This window comes from Haliotis rufescens, unplaced genomic scaffold, assembly GCF_023055435.1.
Source record: "Haliotis rufescens isolate VD_foot unplaced genomic scaffold, xgHalRufe1.0.p SCAF_14, whole genome shotgun sequence".
Taxonomy (NCBI): domain Eukaryota; kingdom Metazoa; phylum Mollusca; class Gastropoda; order Lepetellida; family Haliotidae; genus Haliotis; species Haliotis rufescens.
Window position 1 is genome coordinate 31,211,209 of NW_025963824.1, and position 24,772 is coordinate 31,235,980.

General features: G+C 43.3%; 1 protein-coding gene across 4 annotated transcripts in view; it reads left to right on the forward strand.

Annotated features, from left to right (window-relative positions):
- LOC124143338 (cholinesterase-like) overlaps nucleotides 1-24,772 on the forward strand; it is an 85,107-nt gene that overhangs the window by 42,759 nt on the left and 17,576 nt on the right. Inside the window, exon 1 of one of the 4 annotated variants that reach the window (XM_046512275.2) lies at nucleotides 11,462-11,543. The exons of the other annotated variants lie outside the window; for them this stretch is intronic. The gene's annotated coding sequence lies outside the window, so the exon portion shown is untranslated. Of the gene's footprint in view, nucleotides 1-11,461; nucleotides 11,544-24,772 lie in introns of those variants that run through there. 4 annotated transcript variants of the gene reach the window in all.

Here is a 24,772-nt window from a genome sequence, read left to right on the forward strand (position 1 = left end):
GCCAAAATACACAATGTCGGAAGTTCCACGCCCCCATAGTGTGATTGTTTGAATGAGTGGGTGATGTGTAACGCCACTTTGAACAGTTATATCACGGTGTTATATCATCACTGTGGTAAAACCAACGAGCTCGGGTATGGTGCTAACAGACCTAGAAACCTGATCATGGCGAACCGGGATTCGAACCTACGATCATAGGTTACTAGCTATAACGCCCAATGGACGCAACTCTGCACAGCAAATTGAGGCGCCTAAGACGACTGGGCACCCGTGCCCCTACGCAACGTATAAATGAATCTAGTTTAGTTGAACTTTGTTTACCAGCGAACTTGTTTACCAGCTAAAATTTCGTTTACTCAACACAGCTCCCTGTATTGGGGTATGGCTACCCCGAGTATATAGTAAACCGGTATCGTCAATTGCAAATGTCCCGGATCTGAAGTATTAGTGGTGTGTGTGCGTATATATGGTATCATTGGGTGCTAATACGCCCTCTTTCGGGACCCGTAAAGATCCGGGATAGAATAGGTCTCCAGCAACCCGTTCTTGCTGTAATAGGCGATATGCTTGTCGTAAGAGGCGACTAACGGGATCGGGTGGTCAGGCTCGCTGACGTGGTTGATGCAAGTCATCGTATCCAAATTGCGTAGATCGATGTTCATGATGTCAATCACTGGATTGTCTGGTCCAGACTCGATTATTTACAGACCGCCGTCATATAGATGGAATATTGCTGAGTGTGGCGTTTAACAACGAACACACAAACATCTATCGGGATGTGTGTGGCACGTGGTCAGGTCACAGGTCACACATCAGGTGAAGCTGAGCAACGTCGGTGGCGGAGAGTAGTTGCATGGGGACCTTGACTTGTAAATAAAAGCTTCCAGGAATCCGGTCCTGCGCCACTATGATACACATGTAGATCATCTGGTGGTTTCTCAGGCAAGTAACTTTGTTCGAAATATGCCTCTATTCATTCAGTGAGTGGTGAGTGAGTTCGGTTTTACGCCGCTTTTAGCAATATTCCAGCAATATCACGGCGGGGGACACCAGACATGGGCTTCACACATTGTACCCATGTCAGGAATCGAACCCGGGTCTTCGGCGTGACGAGTTATCGCTTTATCCACTAGGCTACCCACCGCCCCCTATTCATTCAGCGGTAAATGGGTGTCATGTAAGAGGTGACTCTTAACATCCCTGCCCTGTAGTTTTACCTGGCAGCTGAGAGTGAAGGTTGGCCGGGGTTGTAATGTAGATATATCATGGCCTTAGTGCATTTGATCAGTTATAAATCAACAATGATTATATCAACAAGAGTTTAAACTTTTAACGACGAGTGTTGATTTATTGTATATACTTCAGTGCAAAAGATTGAGTTTTCAGAAGTTGGGAAAAGTGATAGTTTCATTGCAGTGAACATAACGCTTGGTATTTCACTGTAGTGAACATAACATTTTGACGAAACTATTGTCTTACAAGAGTTACCTCCCCTCAAATTGTCTCCCCTTTAACGTAAGCGTCTAGCCCGAACACAAACTTTTGACGTCCTTTTTACGTCAGTTCCACATTGACTAGGCAAAATAATAACAGATGGTCATTTATGGAGTTAGTATCTTGGCGCTTTTTATTCTATTGAGAATGTTTCGTTATAAATTGTTAATTTCTCATTAGTCGAGACAGTTCGGTTCGCAAAGCGCCTTTTCAGTTACATGACCAGCGTGTATTCTGTCGCCTACAGCAGCGGTCTCGTAGTTTTCAAGAAAAGTTTTGTTGTTGCGATGCCCTCTATCGGAGGATGAGGGTATATCGGCCGTTGCTGATAATACCAGTAACGCGGTATACCGGTATAGCGGTATCGTCAGTTGCCCGTGCGGTGCCCCGTACCGGTGGACGAGGGTATATCGGTCGTTGATAATAATACCTGCAACGCGGTATACCGGTATAGCAGTATCGTCAGTTGCCCGTGCGGTGCCCCGTACCGGTGGATGAGGGTATATCAGTCGTTGATAATAATACCGGCAACGCGGTATACCGGTATAGCAGTATCGTCAGTTGCCCGTGCGGTGCCCCGTACCGGTGGATGAGGGTATATCGGCCGTTGCTGATAATACCAGTAACGCGGTATACCGGTTTAGCGGTATCGTCAGTTGCCCGTGCGGTGCCCCGTACCGGTGGACGAGGGTATATCGGTCGTTGATAATAATACCCGCACCGGTATACCGGTACAGGGGCACCGCATGTTGCTGTTATTATTACAAGATGTGCGTCTTAATCAATAACACAACCGGACACGGGCCACAATTAAGCAGATACACCAACAGTCGACAGTATCGTGCATCGTGTTGATAGCGCCCTCAAGATACAACGTTATTACAACGCTCGGTGTCTTGAATTATTGATTACACTATTGTTACTGTTCCCCATATGCCGATGGCGACTGCCAGACTGGAAGGTCTCAAGCTGTAAGAATAACACCGCTTGGGTCTATAATAACAATTACATGTACATTGCGTATTAAGTGGAAGCTCTTTCAAAACATCTTTACCTCTGATATTCCATACGTGCCGTGGTAATTCGACAATACTGTTACTGTGTGGATACAAATGTATCAGTGATACGTTTCGTAACATATTACTTGCACCTTAACAGTCACAGCGGGTTTAAAGGTCAGTTGAGTGGGTTAGGTTTAACGCCGCTGTGAACTGGATTCCAGTTATATCACGTCTTGTCAGCTTAATGAAATGCAGGCCTCAGACGTTTACCTCTTTGGTGAAATTTCCGAGCACGGGAATGGTGCTAACAGACCTAGAAACAATCAGGGTGATCCGGAATTCTAACCCACGATCATCTGTTTCTGGCACGCCAAAGGGTCGCAACTCTGCACAGCGAATCGAGGCGCTTTAGACGACTGGGCCACCCGTGCCCCCTACTTGCCTAGGAAACCACCACATGATCTACATGGGTTTCAGTGTGGTGCAGGACCGGAATCCTAGAAGCTTTTATTTACAAGTCAAGTTATCGAACGCAGTCCCCATGCAACTACTCTCCGCCACCGACGTTGCTCAGCTTCACCTGATGTGTGATCTGTGCGCGGTGTGCGGGACCACGTGACACACACATCCCGATAGATGTTGGTTTGTTTGTTGTTTAACGCCACACTCAGCAATATTCCATCTACATGACGGCGGTCCGTAAATAATCGAGTCTGGACCAGACAATCCAGTGATTGACACCATGGACACGATCTACGATACTATATACTATGACATGAATCAAACAAGTCAGCGAGTGTGACGCAAGGGACGCAACTCGGCACAGCGAATTGCGGCGCCTTAGACGAATGGGCCACCTTTGCCCAGACAGTTCAGTAGAATTGTATAATGCTGAATACGGGAGACACAAAACAACACAACGATCACAAGGACTTCTGGAGTGTTTCCGACAGCCAGATCACCAGGGCGTGTTACCAAACCAGGGGGTCAGAATCATACAAAATGTGTTGATGATGATGTTATACAGATTTGATCTGAATCGTCGCACTCTTGAGGTGTGGACATTTTCCGCTGGATAACGTGACGTTAGTGCTGAGTCTCAGCTGGATGAGGCGAGACTGGGGATGTAAGGACGGTCGGAAGATAGGAAGGAGATCTTCCCGAGGCAAGGGAGTTAACTGACTATAAAAGTTCAGTTTCCACCCTTGCGAACTAGGCTGAAATGTCTTGGCTCGACCCTGCCACCAGTTGCTATTACGAGTTATGTCCCTTTCATGTCCCTCCTATTGACCAATCAGATTCCACCTCTCATATCACTTGCATTTGCTTCAAACAAAATGGCGGCGCCCAGTCAAGACGATCTGATCGATAATCAAGATTTATTTTGTAATAAAACGTTTCTTTCTCAAAAAGCGCATCAAATCACATGAGCACCTTGATAAGAAACACGGAAAGATTTGTAAAATATCTGTTGAAGCCGAGTTGGCGGTACACATCGTTTACAAATCTTGCAGTCAACTGAAATCTGCACGTGAGTTTACGAACAGGATGTTGATTTCGTTAGGCGATTTGATTGGACTATGCAAAGACTCACAAAACTATAACTCCATAAATCCAGCCTAGTTTAGCCAGTTCGGAAACTGGATATTTGTAGTCAGTTAACTCCCTTGCCTCGGGGAGGAGGAGGGAGTGAGAGAAGGAGGAAGAGAAAGAATGGGTTAGGGAAGGAGTTAGGGAAGAGGGGTGAGTATGTGTGTTGTAACATTACTTCTGAAGTCTCAAAGACCAATGCAGAGGCAGTGTAATCCCATGATATCCTAAACAGCTTTAGTATAGTGCTCTTGAAGGAAATATCCTCATAGTCATGACTTAGTATTATCAGGCTTTCACTTTGCGATGATTCCTGCCCATTTGACTCGAATTGTATCCAGCCCTGTTTCAATGCACCAGAGCTAGTATAATCAGGATTTCACTTAAAGAAGAATCCTGTGCTTTTGACGCGAAATGTCTTGTTTTCAATGCACCAGACCTAGTATAATCAGGATTTCACTCTACGAAGAATCCTGTGCTTTTGACGCGAAATTTCTTGTTTTCAATGCACCAGGGCCAACACATCATGGCTTGTCAGTATTAACAGCAAACGGATGGTAACAAACTAAACCGACCTCTGTGTACATTCGCAAAAGAAATTTAATGTTTTAACTGTTCATGACAAGATGACCATGGCGTCGGCCAAGATTTACATTTATTTGTGATTTCTTCAAGGGGCTAAATAAAAGCATTTTATATTAAAGATAGTCTTACGTTCGGAATATTCATTCGAACCTCATTAACTCGAGCTCCTGGGAGCAGACAAATAGTTCGACTTATCCGAAATTCGACTCGATCTCATTACCGTCTGTCCAAGCCATCATACAACATAACCGTACCACACGGTGTATGTTATGTAACAAACATTTTTATTGTACGAAATAACCAATAAAAGCTTTTTTCATACCTACATTTATGCATCTATATGCATTTGATTCATATCAATGGCTTGTCATGACGCAATATAATATGACTTATATAATCACTCGACATACCAGTGAAGGTCCGGGGTAGAATAGGTCTTCAGCAACCCATGCTTGCCGCAAAAGGCGACTATGCTTGTCATAAGAGGCGACTAACGGGATCGGGTGGTCAGACTCGCTGACTTGGTTCATGCATATCATCGTATCACAATAGCGTAGATCGATGCTCATGATGTCAATCACTGAATTGTCTGGTCCAGGCTCGATTATTTACTGACCGCCGTCGCATAAGTGGAAATTGCTAAGTGCGGCGTTAAACAACAAACAAACAAACGTATCAGGTCATTTTTGTTAACTTATTTTTAACTCGTGAGACTTTTCACTGACTTCGAGACAACTGAGAATTTGACACATCCGAGTTTTTTTGCAATCATCTTTGTAATCCTTATGACAAGAATCATATGAATTTCAGCAGAAATACCACATCAGCAAAACAAGTGTTTGACGTTACCAAAAAGTAGGATTCAGTCAGACTCAAGTGGCATCTGTAATATCATCTAAAGATGTAGACACAGAAGACAAATACATGCTGTACCATTCCACCCAGAGGCTCTTAGTCTTTCCCCGGGCGACCTGCCACGCCTACAGATACTTAACACCTGCTGGAGATCTGCCGCAACTATAAGTGACTATCAATATCAGAAACCGTGTTCAAAGTGTTATTATTTTTTAATCGAAATTTATATACTCCATTTTTTGTTTGTTGCATCGACCATTATACTAATCAGTTACCATCTACCTGTTTGACTTGATTAGGTTCGTAAATATTATTCTTAAATCGAAGTGGGGGAAAAACAAGAAATGACGTCATCAACCCAATGACCCAATGATTTGGACGGATGTTTCACAGGACGTTGAGTTTGTTGTAGTAGTGAAGGGGCGGTCGGGTAGCTTCTGGTTAAAACGTTCACTCGTCACGCTGAAGACCCGGGTTCAATTCCCGACATGGGTACAATGTGTGAAGCCCATTTCTGGTGTCCCCCGCCGTGATATTGCCGGAATATTGCTAAAAGCGGCGTAAAACCATACTCACTCACTCATTCTCGTAGTGCATAAAAACAAATAATTATGTTTATTTTCGTAGTAAGTAAACGCTCAAAGATTCACTGTTAACACAGGCTGCAAATTACTGTTCCCCAGGACATGGCCATATGATAGATAACAGTAAAAAATATATTTTTAGATTTACGTTTGAAATATCACAGAACGAAATATTATTAAATAATTATGTGCATATCGCGGACGTGAAAAGGGCAACGCCTACGTTGCCGATTCTTTTAAAAAATTGGTGGTATGTGTGAAGTAGAGTGAATGAACTGTCTCGAACAAACTCATTACAGTTAACGGTGAAACCATTTAACCACCCAACGTCGCCAATCACAGTAAGTATATTCATGGCATAACGAACCTTTTTTAATCATCAAATACTGCAAAATTTGTTTGATTGTTTGTTGTTTAACGTTGCACTCAGCAATATGTCAGCTATATGACGGTGGTCTGTATAATCGAGTCTGGACCAGGCAATCCAGTGATTGACATCAAGCAAGTCAGCGTGCCTGACCACCCGATCCCGTTAGTCACAAGTGTAGTCGCCTTTTACGGCAAGCATGGTTGCTGAAGACCAATTCTACCTCGGATCTTCACGGGATAGTAACGTTGCAATGATATTATGATTGAAACAAATACATTGTGTACATGCGTTAATGGGGTTTAGCGAAATGGGGTTTAACGTCGCGTTCAACATCACTACACTGATGTAGCGACGTGGGTGGGTGGCTGCTTATATTATGATGCAGCCAGGGATGGAACCATCATCCTTTCGCTCGCAGGACATACGCTCAAAGCACTACACCACGGATAAGTGTAGTAGTGTAAAGCTTCAGGTTAAACGGCGGGTAGTTTGTAAAGGTCCGTCAAAATATCGTAAGTGGAATGGTCCCTTCAACACGGCATTGAAAAGACAAAGTATCTATATATACCGAAACGTCGTCTTTACAGTATTAAAGAAGTTGTTATCCATATATTGTGTCTACTTTGTCATCCGCCAACTTCTAAGTAATGCCTATCAAACAATGCAATGAAAAGGTTTGGTTTCGTTTTTATTACACCCAGTTAGCTATATGTGGGAAAAAGTCTCGAAGTAGTGAAGGCCTAAGACGTTTGCCATTTTGGTGAAACCCACGATCATGAATGTGGTGCAAACCTAGAAATGTAATAAGGGTCAATTTCGGGTTCGAACCCACAGTCATAGAAATGTGGTTTGCCTGGACGAAATACTTGCCAAGCCTTAGATGATCGGCGTTCGCTTGTCGCGATGAAGACCCGGGTTTGACTCCCAACATGTGTGCAATATGTGAAGCCTATTTCTTGAGTCCCTCGCTTGGATATTGCTTGAATATTGGTAAAAGCGGCGTACAACCTAACTCACTCACTCACTTAGACGATCGGGGGCGGTGGGGTAGCCTAGTGGTTGAAGCGTTCGCTCGTCACACCGAAACCCGTGTTCGACTCCTTACTGGAATACAATATGTGAAAACTATTTCTTGTGTCCCCGCCGTGATATTGCTGTAATATTACTAAAGCGGAGTACAACCCAACTCGCTCACTAAGACGATCCACCCGTGACGATCCGGGGTAGAATAAGTCTTCAGCAACCCATGCTTGCCGTAAGAGGCGACTATGCTTGTCGTAAGAGGCGACTAACGGGATCGGGTGGTCAGGCTCGCTGACTTGGTTGATGTCATCGTATCCAAATGCTCCCGATGCTCCTGATGCAAATCACTGGATTGTCTGGTCCCTACTCGATTATTTACATACCGCCGCCATACAGCTGGAATAGTTCCGAGTGCGGCGTTAAACAACAAACAAACAAACGAACACTTAGACGAACGGCCACTCGTATCCTACATAGATACGATCCTGCTAATGTTTATAGACGAAGGATTGTGATCCTGCCCCTCACACTATAAGGAGTCAGCTCCTTGAACCACAAGGAGATCTATCTCATAACAAGATGGTGGAATACCCCAAGGTACCCGCCCGCCTGTACCCGAACGAGGCTGTCAACCACTTGACACCCTTTGTCTTCGCATGGCACACCTCTCCTTCACGTCTTCAGTTACAAGTATACATCGGCAATTATTGTACGAATTAAAGTACAGATCAATACGCCATACATATATTATTGGATGACCTTTCAAACATCGCCTTGGGCTTGCCTCTTGCCTTTAGACCGAGAACCGACGAGTGTTCAGCGAGTGGACAAATACAACCTGCCGGGGGGTCACTCATGTTTGTTGTCAGTGGTAGTGGAGTCTCTCGTTGTTGGGAAGAACCTTGTTTCAATCGTTCAATGCGATAAGTACAATCAAAAGTTCGTTCAGTTTGATATCTCCGATGCAGGGGGGATCATGGCACGAAGTCATGGAGCTTATTGTTTACCTTCAAGTAAATAGTTGCTTTTGTAGTCAATTTTAATGATTTAATGTTGTTAATATATCAATACGGATATTAACCCCGAGCAGTTATAATTAAGTAAGCGCGTATACAGCAACAGACGGACGGACGGACGGAGAGACAGGCAGGCAGATTGTTCATTTGAGTCTCTCCTCGCTGAACATATTTACAAAGATACATATGACAGAACATACAAGTGAGCCACCCGTTGAGGGTAACGAGAGACTTAAAATATATCACAGTATGTACAGCATAAATATATGTGTGTAAAAGAGGTACAGTAAACTACGGTTATGACGAACCCAAAGGGGCCACTAATTTTAGTTCGTTATAACCGTAGTTCGTTATAAGCATATGTATAGCATATATACAGCAGTGGCAGGGACAAAAAAATAAGTTCGTTATATCCGTCAGTTCGTTATAAGCGTGTTCGTTATAAACGTAGTTTACTGTTTATATACTTTACCAGGGGTCACTAACTAAATAAAATATTTTGTCTTTGTTAGAGAATTAAGCAGGTTTTAGCTGTACAATATAGATAATATTTAAAATAAAATAAGTTTTTAGTATTACATAACTGTAGGAAGTTGAGCTAAAACTGACCTTTTTGTATAAACTTCACGCAAATCATCCTACAATCAAGCAATACGTTCATTACACCGAACACGCACTCTTTCATTCACAGTTTGTTTGTAAAGGGGCGTACAGGTGTTCTTGTAAGCCACCACCCTCCCTTTAAATAAAAACAATAATTGATAGTTTAACATGAATACCTAACTCAGACACACTATACTGACTCCGAGCCGACCAGTCCTTGTTTCATCCCCTTAATGCCGAGCGCCAGGCAGGGAAACAACAAGTACCATCTCTTCACTTCTTTTGAAATAACGGCCGGGCATTTAACCACAGACCTCAACTCTCCGGACAGGCATAAGAAGGTTTTTTCATTAAAAAACATATCTTTCTCATCAAAAGCCAATAAAAAAAGACAAATCCACAGTCTTACAATTAGTCTGAGTAACAGATACATACAATTTTGCACTGAAACATGGCCGCGTCGTCAGGCCAGGCAGTGTGTAGCCTCTATTCCCAGCCGGGCGATATCGGCTTGACAGAACAAATGTTAAAACTATTCGTTCTGAAATATTTAAACGTTATTAATCGCCCAGGATAGATACTTACCTTGCATTTTTGTTACGACAATGAAAAATAATTTATGAGCTTTTCGTCGTCATGCGTTACGAAAATGGAGAATATCGAATAAGTTATTTAAAACGAGCACTGGGCCTAATTACCCAATCCTTCAGTTAGCTCCTACGACAAAGCGTAAGTTGTTAGGGGCATATCATCTTTCCCGGAGTCGCCCCTTGATCTACAGTAGGTAAGTGAATGTGCAGTAAAGTAAGTATCTATTGTTCTACAATGTGTGCGAATTACTTATTAATGACACTACAACCTTGACATATTCCCTTGAAAACATTGAGATACTGCGGAAAACGCATGTATAATGCAGTCTCAAAGCTCTAATCTAATCGATAATGTGAAAAGGTGGGTGAAATTGAGTTTAACGTCGCGTCCAATATTATTGCACCTACGCATGCACGTGTGTGTGTGTGTGTGGCTGCTTGTACTAGTCCGGACTGATGCCGATTTATAGTGCTAACTCACTGAGATACCATGCCGCGGTTTAACATGAATACCCCACTCAGACACAGTATACTGACTCCGAGCCGACCAGTCCTTGTTTTAGCCCCTTAATGCCGAGCGCCAGACAGGGTACCATCTTTCAACGTCTCTTGGTATCGAACCTCTCCGGGCGGACGCTCTACCACTAGACCACGGAGGCGGTCTGATCGATAATGTGTCCATCAATGAACATATCATTGTGCCGTTATGTATATGACAATTGACTAGAAACTATATTACCTCTATTCTTCCTTGCATTATTTTGGGGGGACCCGGGAAGTTCCTGGGTAGCTATAGAATAGGTCTTCAGCAACCCATGTTTTGCGTAAAAGGCGACTGTGCTTGTCGGAAGAGGCGACTAACGGGATCGGGTGGTCAGACTCGCTGACTTGGTTGATGCATGTCATCGTATCCCATTTGCGTGAATCGATGCTCATGATGTCAATCACTGCACTGTCTGGTCCCGGCTCGCTTATTTGCAGACCGCCGTCATATAGCTGGAATATTGCGGCGTTAAACAACAAACAAACAAAATGTATTATTGTGACATTAACGTTTGAGACCCACACATTTCCTGGCGAATATCTAAACTTTCAAATAAGCTGATGAGAGTGATAGTTTCACCTGTCAAAACACACACGACTTGTTTCCCCTTCATCAATAATAAGAAAGGAAACAGCACAGCGACTGAATTTCATATTTTGATTTCATTCTCCGCGAAAGAAAGCCAACGAATAGTTCCTTGGTTCTCATTATTGTTTCCTTGTCAACACAGAATGAGAATGGCTTTTCTCAATATTACTGTCATATGACGAGAGATGTAAAATTCGCTTATTTATACACAAACAGAAGTAGCTTTATTAAACCAGTGTTCCGCTGACGCTAGACTTACATCTAGTCTCTGAAATGAACATATCGTACAGAAAAAAACAGTTGTTCAGTTATCTTAATAAAATTATAATAAAAGGGAGCCCAGTGACTCTCTATATTACTGCAGTAATCTAGACTTGCCAAACATAATGGACTTGCATGGGCTGTATTGGATAAAAAAATTTATTAAATTATTTGTATCAGGGTCTGTAAGACAGACTAATCTGACGCCTAACAGTAAGCTTATAACACTAGTACTGTATTGACTATTTAGCTTGTTCCTCGGTTTTAAGTACATGAGCTCGTGAGTGCAGAATAATAACAGTAGGTCGGCGTTACTCCCACACATCAGGGGTTAATCCCACGTACTTTCCCTCCCTCCCACCTCGCTCTCACTGGTGGCGGCAATCTGCACGTGCAACACAACTCCCTAAGACTCGGATATACCTTTGCAAGATAGAAGGTAAGCTTCTTATTTTAATCTCGTCAGATCATAGAGATACGTTAAACTTTGCTTTCCAATATCAAAAAAAGATTCAGCTGAATAGGAAGGTTCCTTTCAAGGACATCGCTTAAGTCAACAATGTAATACTAGTACTAGAGCGAGCACTGGACCCAGTATTGCTTAACAAGTAAACAATCGGAGACGTTCTAGATGCAGCTTAAATCGACATCTCGGCGTTAATCAATGTTGTACGGTGTATTCAGCTCGATCGGAAAGATTTGGATATATTCAAAGCATGTTCAAACCACGCATGGCAATTGTACCCAAATTGATTTTTGGTAGAGAAAGGGGGCATTTTCACAGATGCATGAAATGTAATTTACGATGAGCCAATGGCACCTTCCTTAAATTTTCAGTACAATCAAATTTCGATTTTAAGAAATTGTTATTTCGTTAATTTCAGGATTATTTCAGCACAGAAAATCAATACTGATCTGTTGTCATAAGACCATGCACACGGGCGTTGGGGCGAGTGGAATTGTTGTAGAAGTAGGCGCATGTTGCGTGTACCCAGATCTGTTATTTCAAACAGGACCTCGCCAACGCGTGGGGTAGTCAAGCACGGATACAGCGTTTTTAAAAGGATTTGTGCATTTTGCTATTTGATCATTTCCGTTCAGCAATCGTGTAATAATTTTGAGTACATACGCCAAATGGGTATGTCAAAGAATTGTTATACGTATTTTTTTGTATATTCAAGAACCTATTTCAAATATATTGATGTTTAAAAATGCTTGAAAAGGGGTTCCTCTGGCTCCACTATTGTTTCTACATTGACGATGACGAAGAAGAAGATGACTTTTTTGTATATTTCTCATGAATCACGATGGTGACAAAGAGATATTGACAAGCGAAACGTATACACAAAGTCATGAGGCTATACACTTAATATACTGTGCTTGTCGTAAGAGAGGAGGTGAGGTGAAATGGGGCTTAACGTCGGGACCAAAATTATTGCACTGATATAGCGACGTGCATGTACGTGTGTGTGTTTGTGTGGCTGCTTGTACTAGTCCGGACCGATGCCGATTTATAGTGCTAGCTCACTGAGATACCATGCCGCAGTTTAACATGAATACCCCACTCAGACACAGTATACTGACTCCGAGCCGACCAGTCCTTGTTTTAGCCCATTAATGCCGAGCGACAGGGTAACAACAAGTACCATCTTTTAACTTATTTTGGTATGGCGCGGGGATCGAACCCCGAACCTTCCCCTCTTCGGGCGGACGCTCTACCATTAGACCACGGAGATCGCGTAAGAGAAGAGGTATATAAGAGCATGTCATAAGTGAAAAACATTTTTCATTATTTGGATATTTACAATAACATGATGGGAGATATGTATTTGTTACATCGGCTAATTCACGGCATTCCAGAATAAAATGAAATTCACCACACGCTTAAATTTAACAGAGCAAAGCCTTTCTTCCCTCTTAATGTAAAACCATCTACCTGTTTCATTTGGGAGTCGGTGGTTGGAGGTTCTGACTTGAGTAAGCCAAATGCGAGTGAGTGAGTGAGTATGGTTTAACGCCCCTTTTAGCAATATTCCAGCAATATCACGGCAGGGGACACCACAAAAGGGCTTCACACATTGTACCCATGTCGGGAATCGAACCCGGGTCTTCGGCGTGACGAGCGAACGCTTTTACCACTAGGCTGTCCGACCGCCCCGCGTAAATTATGAGATATATAGTATTACAATAAACAGTCTTCTATTAAAAGGATATTTTTAAATAAATTATGATAGTGACAGTGTGAAGTCAGGCTATACGGCTTTAGTGTGTGATCGTTCGTCCACATTCGAGGTTTATTATTTCATTTATACCAGGAAAAGTTATAAACGCGACTCAACATTTTATTGAAAAGCCATTTTTTAATCGGTATCGCTTTCCATCGCAATTGCTCGCATGGTCTGTAGCAGTTGGCATCGAATTGATCTACAGGTTCATTTGTGAGCCTTCATCCTCTTTCAAGTTGAAATTCCAGATTTCATACGCCAATGCTTTCTTAGTAAATGGTTCAAGTCAAACAAACCTATTTTCTATAACGGAATGTGGACGTTTGTCAACAAGGAGAGGTGTGGTGAAATTGGGTTTTAACGCCCCTTTCAGAAATATTTCACACATGCAGCGTCGTACATGCATGTACACACGTGTGACTGTATGTACCTGTCCTGACTTGCCCGTTTTATTGTTCTAGCCCACTGGGATACCGTGTACAGTTTAACACGGGTACCCCTCTAAGACACAGTATACTTGTTTTAGTCCCTTTATGCCGAGCACTGGGCAGGGTAGCTACAACTACCGTCATTAAACGTCTTTTGGCGTAACGCGGCCGGGGATCGAACCCCGGACCTTCCGCTCTCTGGGCAGAAGCTGTGTCTACTGGACCACGAATGCCGAGGTGGACAGAAGGATCAGAACGAACATGACCATACCGCTACCCTTGGTTCCACGGGCTATGTAATTATTTATTATCCGTGCTTATTGCGCACGACGTCAGCGATTCTAAAGCAATTCTTGATCAAAGCTGCCATGGAACAGCTCAAATACCGAAACCTGCCTTCCGTGTGAGCCTTGAACCGTTAATAAGGAAATGGTCGATTATCGCATGAACTGTGCTCCTTTCTACCAACGCACAGTTCTTGTTACGCTCACCACCGGTGAAACCAGTTTAGCCGCCGTCTTATCTGTGATATGCAAATTGGTGATTACCCTTTGCCGCTAATAGGAGTAATGTGAGTTTTAAGTGTAGATATGCGAGAATGACGCGGACTTTGTATGTAAATATCTTTGGCAGGGTTCATCTGGGCGTTTAAGCTTCAAAGACCTGGGATTAGGAGTAATTACCTCCCCTTGCCCCGCCGCGCTGACGGCGAGATCTCGTTAGCAGCGACGGGAGTAATTAAACAATATCTTGCTTGGCTGCTTCTTGACTTTGTTTACAAACACTCGCGCTTCTCCCACCCTGACCCCCAACCCAGTAGGATTAAACACATTATGCTCCAAGGGAGTTCAAACATCGAGGAATCAATTCCCGCAGCTTTGACCGCGAGATGGTCTGTTTCCCCTAAACACTGATTGCAGGGATATAACGTGATTATACTATGGCTGTTGAGCCTTTACTGAATCAAAATACCGTTCTTCCTGAGGAACTATGCTTTGGTCTGGCATACGTCTGTAACTGCTCTGTGGTTTGTAAGACCGCCTCCGTGGTCTAGTGGTAGAGCGTCCGCCCGGAGAGCGGAAGGTCCGGGGTTCATACCAAAAGACGTTAAAAGATGGTACTTGTTGTTACCCTGTCTGGTGCTCGGCATTAAGGGACTAAAACAAGGACTTGTTGGCCGCGTCATACCAAAAGACGTTAAAGGATGGTACTTGTTGTTACCCTGTCTTGCGCTCGGCATTAAGGGGCTAAAACAAGGACTGGTCGGCTCAGAGTCAGTATACTGGGTCTGAGTGGGGTGTTCATGTTTAACTGCGGAATGGTATCTCAGTGGGCTAGCACTATAAATCAGCATCAGTCCGGACTTGTACAAGCAGCCACACAAACACACACACGTACATGCACGTCGCTATATAAGTGCAATAATCTTGCACGCGACGTTAAACCGCATTTCACCTCACCTCACCTGTGCTCTGTAAGTGAGTGAGGGAGTATGGTTTTACCCTGTTTTTAGAAGTATTAGGCTCCAGAAATGGGCTTCAAGCTTTGTACCTTGGGAACCAACCCGTGAAGACCCGGGGTAGAAAAGGTCTTCAGCAACCCATGCTTGCCGTAAAAGGCGTCTATGCTTGCCGTAAAAGGCGTCTATGCTTGTCGTAAGAGGCGACTAACGGGATCATGCCCACATGGTTATTCTCCCTGCAGTGTTTAATTGTACGATAAACAACGATCATTTACTTCTTATTTGAGACATCAACGTTATGTACAGCCTCTTTAAGGATGTTGATTAAATGTACAAGCTTTACAAATATTAACCCCTATTTAAATAATGATGACTTCCTCAAAAGAATCCGACCTCGGCAATGTCAGACAAGACCATTTTATGCACAGGTGGGTATTTGCCAAATATATAATCACAATCCTTACGCCCATTACCTGTACCTTTTCTCCCAATACCCATTGTCATATCTCTCCGGGTTTTGGAAGCGTTCGTTCGGCCATCGCGTTTATCTGCGTTGCCCAGCTACATCTATGGGTAACAACTCACTTGACACTCGCCTCTCAAAAATAACGTCTTCAAACATACGAGTTGCGAGCGCATGTTCGAATCTCCTGAAATGACGTCATGATAGAGCAATGTTTTATCGTGATATAAACCACGATGCGTTCTTCATTGCGATTTATCTAGCGTCATGCGTTGTGTCTAGGCTGGGGGGGGGGGGGGGGGCGGCTTGTTCTCCGGTCCATCCTGAGCCGTTACATTCTCTGTCATCCTCTGTGTTCGTGGTAAACTGAGGTGCAGTTAGTATGCTGATGCTCAACTTCCTTACGTTATAGGGGCGGTCGGGTAGCCTAGTGGTTAAAACGTTCGCACGTCACGCTGAACACCCGGGTTCGATTCCCGACATGGGTACAATGTATGAAGCCCATTTCTGATGTCCCAGCCGTGATATTGCTGGAATATTGCTGAAAACGGAGTAAAACTATACTTACTCACCCCTCCAACACTGTGGTATAGCTTCCCAAAGCGGCATTAAAGCATACTCTCGCTCACCTACCCCCTGAACTGTATACATAACAATTTATCTTTTGAGACCTACCCTTCCATTTCGAACTGTTGGCACTGGCTAGATGTGGCTAGACCTGTTCTCAGCTACATTATATAACTTTTGACTTTATGGATAGCGTGACGGCTCGTGTTTCTTTAAACAGACAGGGTGTTACCCCTACTGCCATAAACGGTTATCTTGTATGTGTATGGAACAGTATGTATTTGGTTGGTCACTCTGTTCCGTTTGATTTACGTACGTAAGTATCTGAATATACAATCTATGCAGGTATCTGGTATAAGGCTAATTCTTCACAAGGTGACTATATACGCCGTATACATGAGGTCGACCTGTTTTGCATTTTCAAAGCTCAGGCAATAATCTTTGTGATGCTAATTACTTTCATTGTGATTTGATACACCAAACCAAAATGATGAATTAATTTTAAAATATTTATCTCATTAAAAACTTATATGCAGATGAAACTGCTTAATTTCTGTTTTTAAACGTCCATGTATTCATCTTTCGCTGAGTTATAATTCCAGAATGTTGGGGTAAAGTAAACAAACAAACAAACAAACAAACAAACTATAAATAAATAAATAAATAAATAAATAGATAAATAAATAAATAAATAAATAAATAAATAAATAAATATGTATGTACAGGTGTCGGCGACACCCTCGCTCACTGACAACCGCTGGGGTACCGTGTTGGTGGTTCCCGCACTGACATTGCTGGTAGCACTTAGCACGAGAATAAATCGTTTAACACATATACACAGGGTACCGTCTTGGTGCAGACAACTTCGCGTTTAGAGCTGAAAACACAAACCAGCTTAACCACTTGCTTTCTCGCCCACAATGTGGCACAGGTGACAGGTAAAACACGTCCGTCAAGGTATGTACAATCGACTTGTACGCGGTAACTTCCACACCATCTCAGGCAACAATATGATGGTACTGTTAATGACATGCCGGCCGTTCCCTCCGTGCAATATAACGGCATATTCTGAGAAAAAATCTTTTGTTTAAAGTTTTAATAAGAATTAGATAGACAATGTTGTACAAGCAGCTTTAACATGTGAGTCACACCTGCCGCGAGATTGATTGTTTGATGTGATAGTAACGTGAACGAGTGAAACTAGTGAAAATAGTTCCAATATTGGTTCCTCCCTAAACCGACAAAGGTAACACGAAATAATATGAACTCCCCATAAGTTTGGTGAAATGGGGTTAAACGTCGCGTACATGATTGTTGCACTTATATAGCGACGTCCATGCACGTGTGTGTGTGTGTGTGTGTGTGTGTGTGTGTGTGTGTGTGTGTGTGTGTGTGTGTGTGTGTGTGTGTGTGTGTGTGTGTGTGTGTGTGTGTGTGTGTGTGTGTGTGCTTGTACTATTCCGGACTGATGCCGATTTATAGCACACTGAAATACCATGCCGCAGTTTAACATGATTACAGCAAGTACCATCTTTTAACCTCTTTGGTAAGACGCGACCGGGGATCGAACCCCGGACATTCCCTGGACGCTCTACCACTAGACCTAGACCACGGAGGCGGTCAAACTCCCCCTAAGGAAATAGAGTTGGTGTAATGTAAGGAATTCAATTCGTTTGAATAAAAGAGACGAATCTATTCTACATTCGCAGGTGATCCGGGATAATTATGTTATAATTGTCTAAACTGATTACCTCCGAAGGCAGTGTAACGTCGATTGCATTCCAATACCAGCTGATCAATGCCTTGTGTAAATCCTTCACGTGCAATTAGTAGGCCACCTGGCGGAAGTCCAAATGAGTTGTCTGCCCATTTCCAGCTGATGCGAAAAAACCTACTCGGGAAATACATGTCGCCGATACAGCCAGCTTCAGGGTATTCAGTCGTAACGATATAAGAAAGAAGTATGTACCTGACTGGAAAGTCGTAATATGGCGTCAACTTACGTAGGGAATGTCTTGTTAAACACATGTTATTAGATAGAAGTATGTTGTTTAATTGAGCGGATATGTGTTGATATCATCATTGATGCAGCAGGAGGTCACGTAAGAGCGGGGGCGTCGGAAGTAGTTCTACACGTTGCCCGGATGACGACGTAAAACCTCCGATGCCAGAATTGCAATCCCCGACGTAAGGAGTTGCAAGTTTTTTTACGAAGAACGTTGATAAAGTTCTTCGGAAAATTTGCAACTCCTTCGCAGGACTTGCAATTCCTTCGTAAAACTTGCAACTCCTTCGTAAAACTTGCAACCCCTTCGTAAAACTTGCAACTCCTTTGTAAAATTTGCAACTCCTTCGCAGAACTTGCAACTCCTTTGTAAAACTTGCAACTCCTACATTAAACTTGCAACTCCTTCGTAAAATTTGCAACTCCTTCGCAGAACTTGCAACTCCTTCGTTAAACTTGCAACTCCTTCGTAAAACTTGCAACTCCTTTGTAAAACTTGCAACTCCTTCGCAGAACTTGCAACTCCTTCGTAAAACTTGCAACTCCTTCGCAGAACTTGCAATTCCTTCGTAAAACTTGCAACTCCTTCGTAAAACTTGCAACCCCTTCGTAAAACTTGCAACTCCTTTGTAAAATTTGCAACTCCTTCGCAGAACTTGCAACTCCTTTGTAAAACTTGCAACTCCTACATTAAACTTGCAACTCCTTCGTAAAATTTGCAACTCCTTCGCAGAACTTGCAACTCCTTCGTTAAACTTGCAACTCCTTCGTAAAACTTGAACTCCTTTGTAAAATTTGCAACTCCTTCGCAGAACTTGCAACTCCTTCGTAAATCTTGCAACTCCTTCGCAGAACTTGCAATTCCTTCGTAAAACTTGCAACTCCTTCGTAAAACTTGCAACCCCTTCGTAAAACTTGCAACTCCTTTGTAAAATTTGCAACTCCTTCGCAGAACTTGCAACTCCTTCGTAAAACTTGCAACTCCTACATTAAACTTGCAACTCCTTCGTAAAATTTGCAACTCCTTCGCAGAACTTGCAACTCCTTCGTAAAACTTGCAACTCCTTCGTAAAACTTGCAACTCCTTTGTAAAATTTGCAACTCCTTCGCAGAACTTGCAACTCCTTCGTAAAACTTGCAACTCCTTCGTAAAACTTGCAACTCCTTTGTAAAATTTGCAACTCCTTCGCAGAACTTGCAACTCCTTCGTTAAACTTGCAACTCCTTCGCAGAACTTGCAATTCCTTCGTAAAACTTGCAACCCCTTCGTAAAACTTGCAACTCCTTTGTAAAATTTACAACTCCTTCGCAGAACTTGCAACTCCTTCGTTAAACTTGCAACTCCTACATTAAACTTGCAACTCCTTCGTAAAATTTGCAACTCCTTCGCAGAACTTGCAACTCTTTCGTAAAACTTACAACCCCTTCGTAAAACTTGCAATTCCTTCTCAGAACTTGCAACTCTTTCGTAAAACTTGCAACCCCTTTCCAAAAACTTGCAACCCCTTCGGAAGCTTTGCTGTCTTCAACGACAGAATTACAAACTCCGTAAGACTTGCAATCACCTTTGTAAGCTCAGCTATCTTCGTCGTAAGACTTGCAATCACCTTAATAAGCTCTGCTATCTTCGTTGTAAGAGCAATTACCGACGTAAGAGAGTTTATATTCAAGCCAGTGACTTGTTTTATCCCCATATGTATTAGCGTCGTCAAGCATGACACCTGCTATCAACATGACACCTGCAATCAACATGACACCTGCAATCAACATGACACCTGCAATCAATATGACACCTGCTATCAACATGACACCTGCAATCAACATGACACCTGCAATCAACATGACACCTACAATCAACATGACACCTGCTATCAACATGACACCTGCAATCAACATGACACCTGCAATCAATATGACACCTGCAATCAATATGACACCTGCAATCAACATGACACCTGCAATCAACATGACACCTACAATCAACATGACACCTGCTATCAACATGACACCTGCAATCAACATGACACCTGCAATCAATATGACACCTGCAATTAATATGACACCTGCAATCAATATGACATCAGCAATCAATATGACACCTGCAATTAATATGACACCTGCAATAAATATGACATCAGCAATCAATATGACACCAGCAATCAATATGACACCTGCAATCAATATGACACCTGCAATCAACGACGTAATACTTGCAACTTTCGATGTAAGGTTTGCAATCTCTGACATAAGACTTGCAACCTCTTTTGTAAAATTATTAATTTCGAGCTCAGCTGTTACACGCTAACTTGGGACTCTCTCCGTGCCATGTTGGGCTGCCTGTGTAATGGTAGTCTTGGAATTGACTTAGATATCAAGTGTGCTACGTACATGCCTCTGTTATTGATCGTTGTCAGCAGCAAAGGAGGTTTGCTGTACTTCAATAAATATTAAGGCGGCTTATGAGCGAGTGAGTTGGGTTTAACAATATTCCAGTTATATCGCGATGTGTCAGCTTAAAGTGGGAGGAAAGCCCGAAGTGATGCAGGTCTCAGACGTTTACCACTTCGGTGAAACCCACGAGCAAGGGTAGGGTGCTGACAAACCTAGATACATAATCGGGGCGAACCGGGATTCGAACCTACAATCATAGGTTTCTGGCGTGCCCAAGGGACGCAACTCTGCACAGCGAATCGCGGCGCGTTAGACGCTCTGCGAACAACCCCTCACGGTGTACATACACATCTGGAGTATTGTTAATCATGAAGGAGGATAGAGGTAGTCGTTATTGTATATCCAGATATATCTGGTAGCCACATTACCCATATCACATCTCCGAACCAGCACGTGCTTGGGATAACGGTACTTCCTGTTTCTGCACATGCGAGGAGTTATACCACGTGTAACACAAACACTCCTCATCATGTCTGAACACTTGGCAGTAACGGTAGGGGGTGCTCTTGAAGAGAAAGCTCACGTGATAGGCTGTAATTACTGGCATGGGTGAAGTGTACCAGTGTCACTACCCTCCCCCTCTACCTCAACCACGCCCACCCTCACCCCTCACTTTTCCCCAGTCTAGGTCCCTCATTTAGTGGCGAGCGAGGGAGTATGGTTTCACGCCGCTTTTAGCAATACTCCAGCAATATCACGGCGGGGGACACCAGAAATGGGCTTCACACATTGTACCCATGTCGGGAATAGAACCCGGTCCTCCGGTGTGACGAGCGAACGTTCTAACCACTGGGCTACCCGACCGCCCTGCACCTTTCCCCTCATTTAGTATTACTGCCATTATTAAGTCGTCTATCAATGTTGGACCGCGTGGTTTACCTTCTTCTACCGATTGGGGCGGTCGGGTAGCCAAGTGGTTAAAGCGTTCGCCCGTCACGCCGAAGACCCGAGTTCTATTCCCAAAATGGGTACACTGTGTGAAGCCCATTTCTGGTGTCCTCCGCCGTGATATTGTTGGAATATTGCAGAAAACGGCGTAAAACCATACTCAGTCATTTTAGGTCTTCCAGCCTTTTGGTGTCGCTCGCTGGTTTCCTTTAACTGTGTGACCTCTGACCTCAGTAGCATACTGACCTCACAAGGCTATCAAATACACTTGGTGCACCCCTTGGTTGCGAGCCTTTAAAGTCAATTCGAAACATGTGGGTAAACGTTTCATTAAACATCGCTTCAGCATCAATTACAAAGACTACTTGTAGATCCTCAGTGTATAACAACTAACAGATACACTCGTGCTGGAGCCAGCTATTACTTGTAAGGTTATCAAGCGTGTCCACGGAGCGATTAAGCCATTCCCGTAAGACTGTTCTTTGAATGGTGTACATAAGCACATTGATATATAACGGGCTATGAGATTTAACTTATGAATATCGCCTTTGTACCGTTTAGTGGGGCGGTCGGGTAGCCTAGTGGTTAAAGCGTTCGCTCGTCACGCCGAAGACCCGGGTTCGATTCCCGACATGGGTACAATGTGTGAAGCCCATTTGTGGTGTCCCCCGCCGTGATATTGCTGGAATATTGCTAAAGCGGCGTAAAACCATACTCACTTACTCATTGTACCGTTTTGTAACTGACAAAAACAGGTGTCCTCAATACTACTCGATACAACAAACCCTATACAACCTGTTTGACTGAGCGTCGTGGCTTTGACACAACGTACCGCCTCCGTGGTCTTGTGGTAGAGCGTCTGCCCGGAGAGCGGAAGGTCCAGGGTTCGATCCCGGGCCGCGTCATACAAAAAGACGTTAAAAGATTGTACTTGTTGTTACCCTGTCTGGCGCTCGGCATTAAGGGGCTAAAACAAGGACTGGTCGGCTCGGAGTCAGTATACTGTGTCTGAGTGGGGTATTCATGTTAAACTGCGGCATGGTATCTCAGTGAGCTAGCACTATAAATCGGCATCAGTCCGGACTAGTACAAGCAGCCACACACACACATACACGTGCATGCACGTCGCTATATAAGTGCAATAATCTTGGACAAGACGTTAAACCCAATTTCACCTCACCTTTGACACAACGTACTACATACTGTAAATCTTGAAATTAACGCGAGCGTGAATTATATGAGAAAACTGCAAGTGGTCTTTGTTTGCATTAACTAACTTCGCATTTAAGTCTCCAAAATGACTATCAACAATAAGATGGCCTCACTGCACACTTTGGATAGGGGAAATACAAACTTGAATATAAACACAAACACGGTTCATCGAGCAGAGTTGCAACAAGAATATACCAATGCCATCTTAAGAATAGGTATTTAGTATTTACATCTAAACGTAGATATATGGCATATTTGGCTGCAAACTACAGCAGCGATTAGCCTAAATACCCAACCCTATGTCTACGCGATAATACCATATTAGAAGACAAAGGGCAGATGTCATAGGCGTAGACTAACATCTAGTCTCTGAAATGAACATTTCGTACAGAAACAAAATAGTTGTTAAACTATCTTAATAAAAAAATAATAAAAAGGAGCCCAGAGACTATCTTCATTTTCAGATACTGCAGAAATGTGTGTGTGTGTGTGTGTGTGTGTGTGTGTGTGTGTGTGTGTGTGTGTGTGTGTGTGTGTGGAGGGGGTGGAGGGGGGATGGGGAAGGTGAGGGGGTGATCTGGATCCGCCTATGTGTCTAAGTGATACCACAATACCCCAACACAAAGTGGCCGCAAGTCTATATGTGCAAACACACCATAGCAAATCAAACATACATTGTCAGCGTTCAAGGTAGACGATCAGCTCCACGGCTAATAGAATAATAGAACATACCGGTTGGCTTCACGTTCTACGACCAAAATATACCCGTCTGCGTTACTTCCAACGGCCGATAGAACAACCTGTTAGATTAGGCTCTCAGATAAAGGTGCAGTCCAACTGGTTGTAAATGAGGTCATTCAAACAGCACTTGTCTGCTACCAAGGCGAGTATGGGCTACTTCAGACTGGCAAGATCTGATTTTTCTAATAACATAGACAATGGCTCAGTTTAACATGAGGCACCAATTACACAGTCTCGATCTCCAGACAAAAGAGTCTAACTGATGCTTATAGGGTCCTACCTACACGTGTATAGTATCAGTCGGCTACTTGTACCGTACTTCCTCATATAACGGGACACCCTGCATAGCGTCCTACCTATTCATGTTAACAGAATCCGTCAGCTTCTTGTACCGTACTTCCTCATATAACGGGACACCCTGCATAGCGTCCTACCTACACGTGTACAGTATCAGTCGGCTACTTGTACCGTACTTCCTCATATAACGGGAAACCCTGCATAGAGTCCTACATATTCATGTGTATAGTATCAGTCGGCTACTTGTACCGTACTTCCTCATATAACGGGAAACCCTGCATAGAGTCCTACATATTCATGTGTATAGTATCAGTCGGCTACTTGTACCGTACTTCCTCATATAACGGGACACCCTGCATAGCGTCCTACATATTCATGTGTATAGTATCAGTCGGCTACTTGTACCGTACTTCCTCATATAACGGGAAACCCTGCACAGCGTCCTACATATTCATGAGTATAGTATCAGTCGGCTACTTGTACCGTACTTCCTCATATAACGGGAAACCCTGCACAGCGTCCCACTTACAGGCATGTGTACAGCATCATTATAATTATGCAGTTTCAATAAAGCATCAATTACACAGTCTCCATCTTCAGACAGAAGAATGGAAATAGAATATGTCTTGTAACCGCGGGGTCTTTATAACAGAGGGGACGAACAGTTAAGTTATAATCACAGACCGTCCTAACTGTATGTAACGATGTCGAAGGATGTCATTCATAACGACGGCGGTAACCCAGTGCAATGATACGGATTAATACATTGTCCACAATACACAACATTATCGGCACTTGACAACATATATTTGGGGATATTCTGATTCTTGGAGTTCGATATGCGCTTAGTGTGCAGATATATGTGGCATGGCTGAAACTTACTATGACGGACTGCGTTGTTGCTATGACTACTGAGGGCGGTCAGGTAG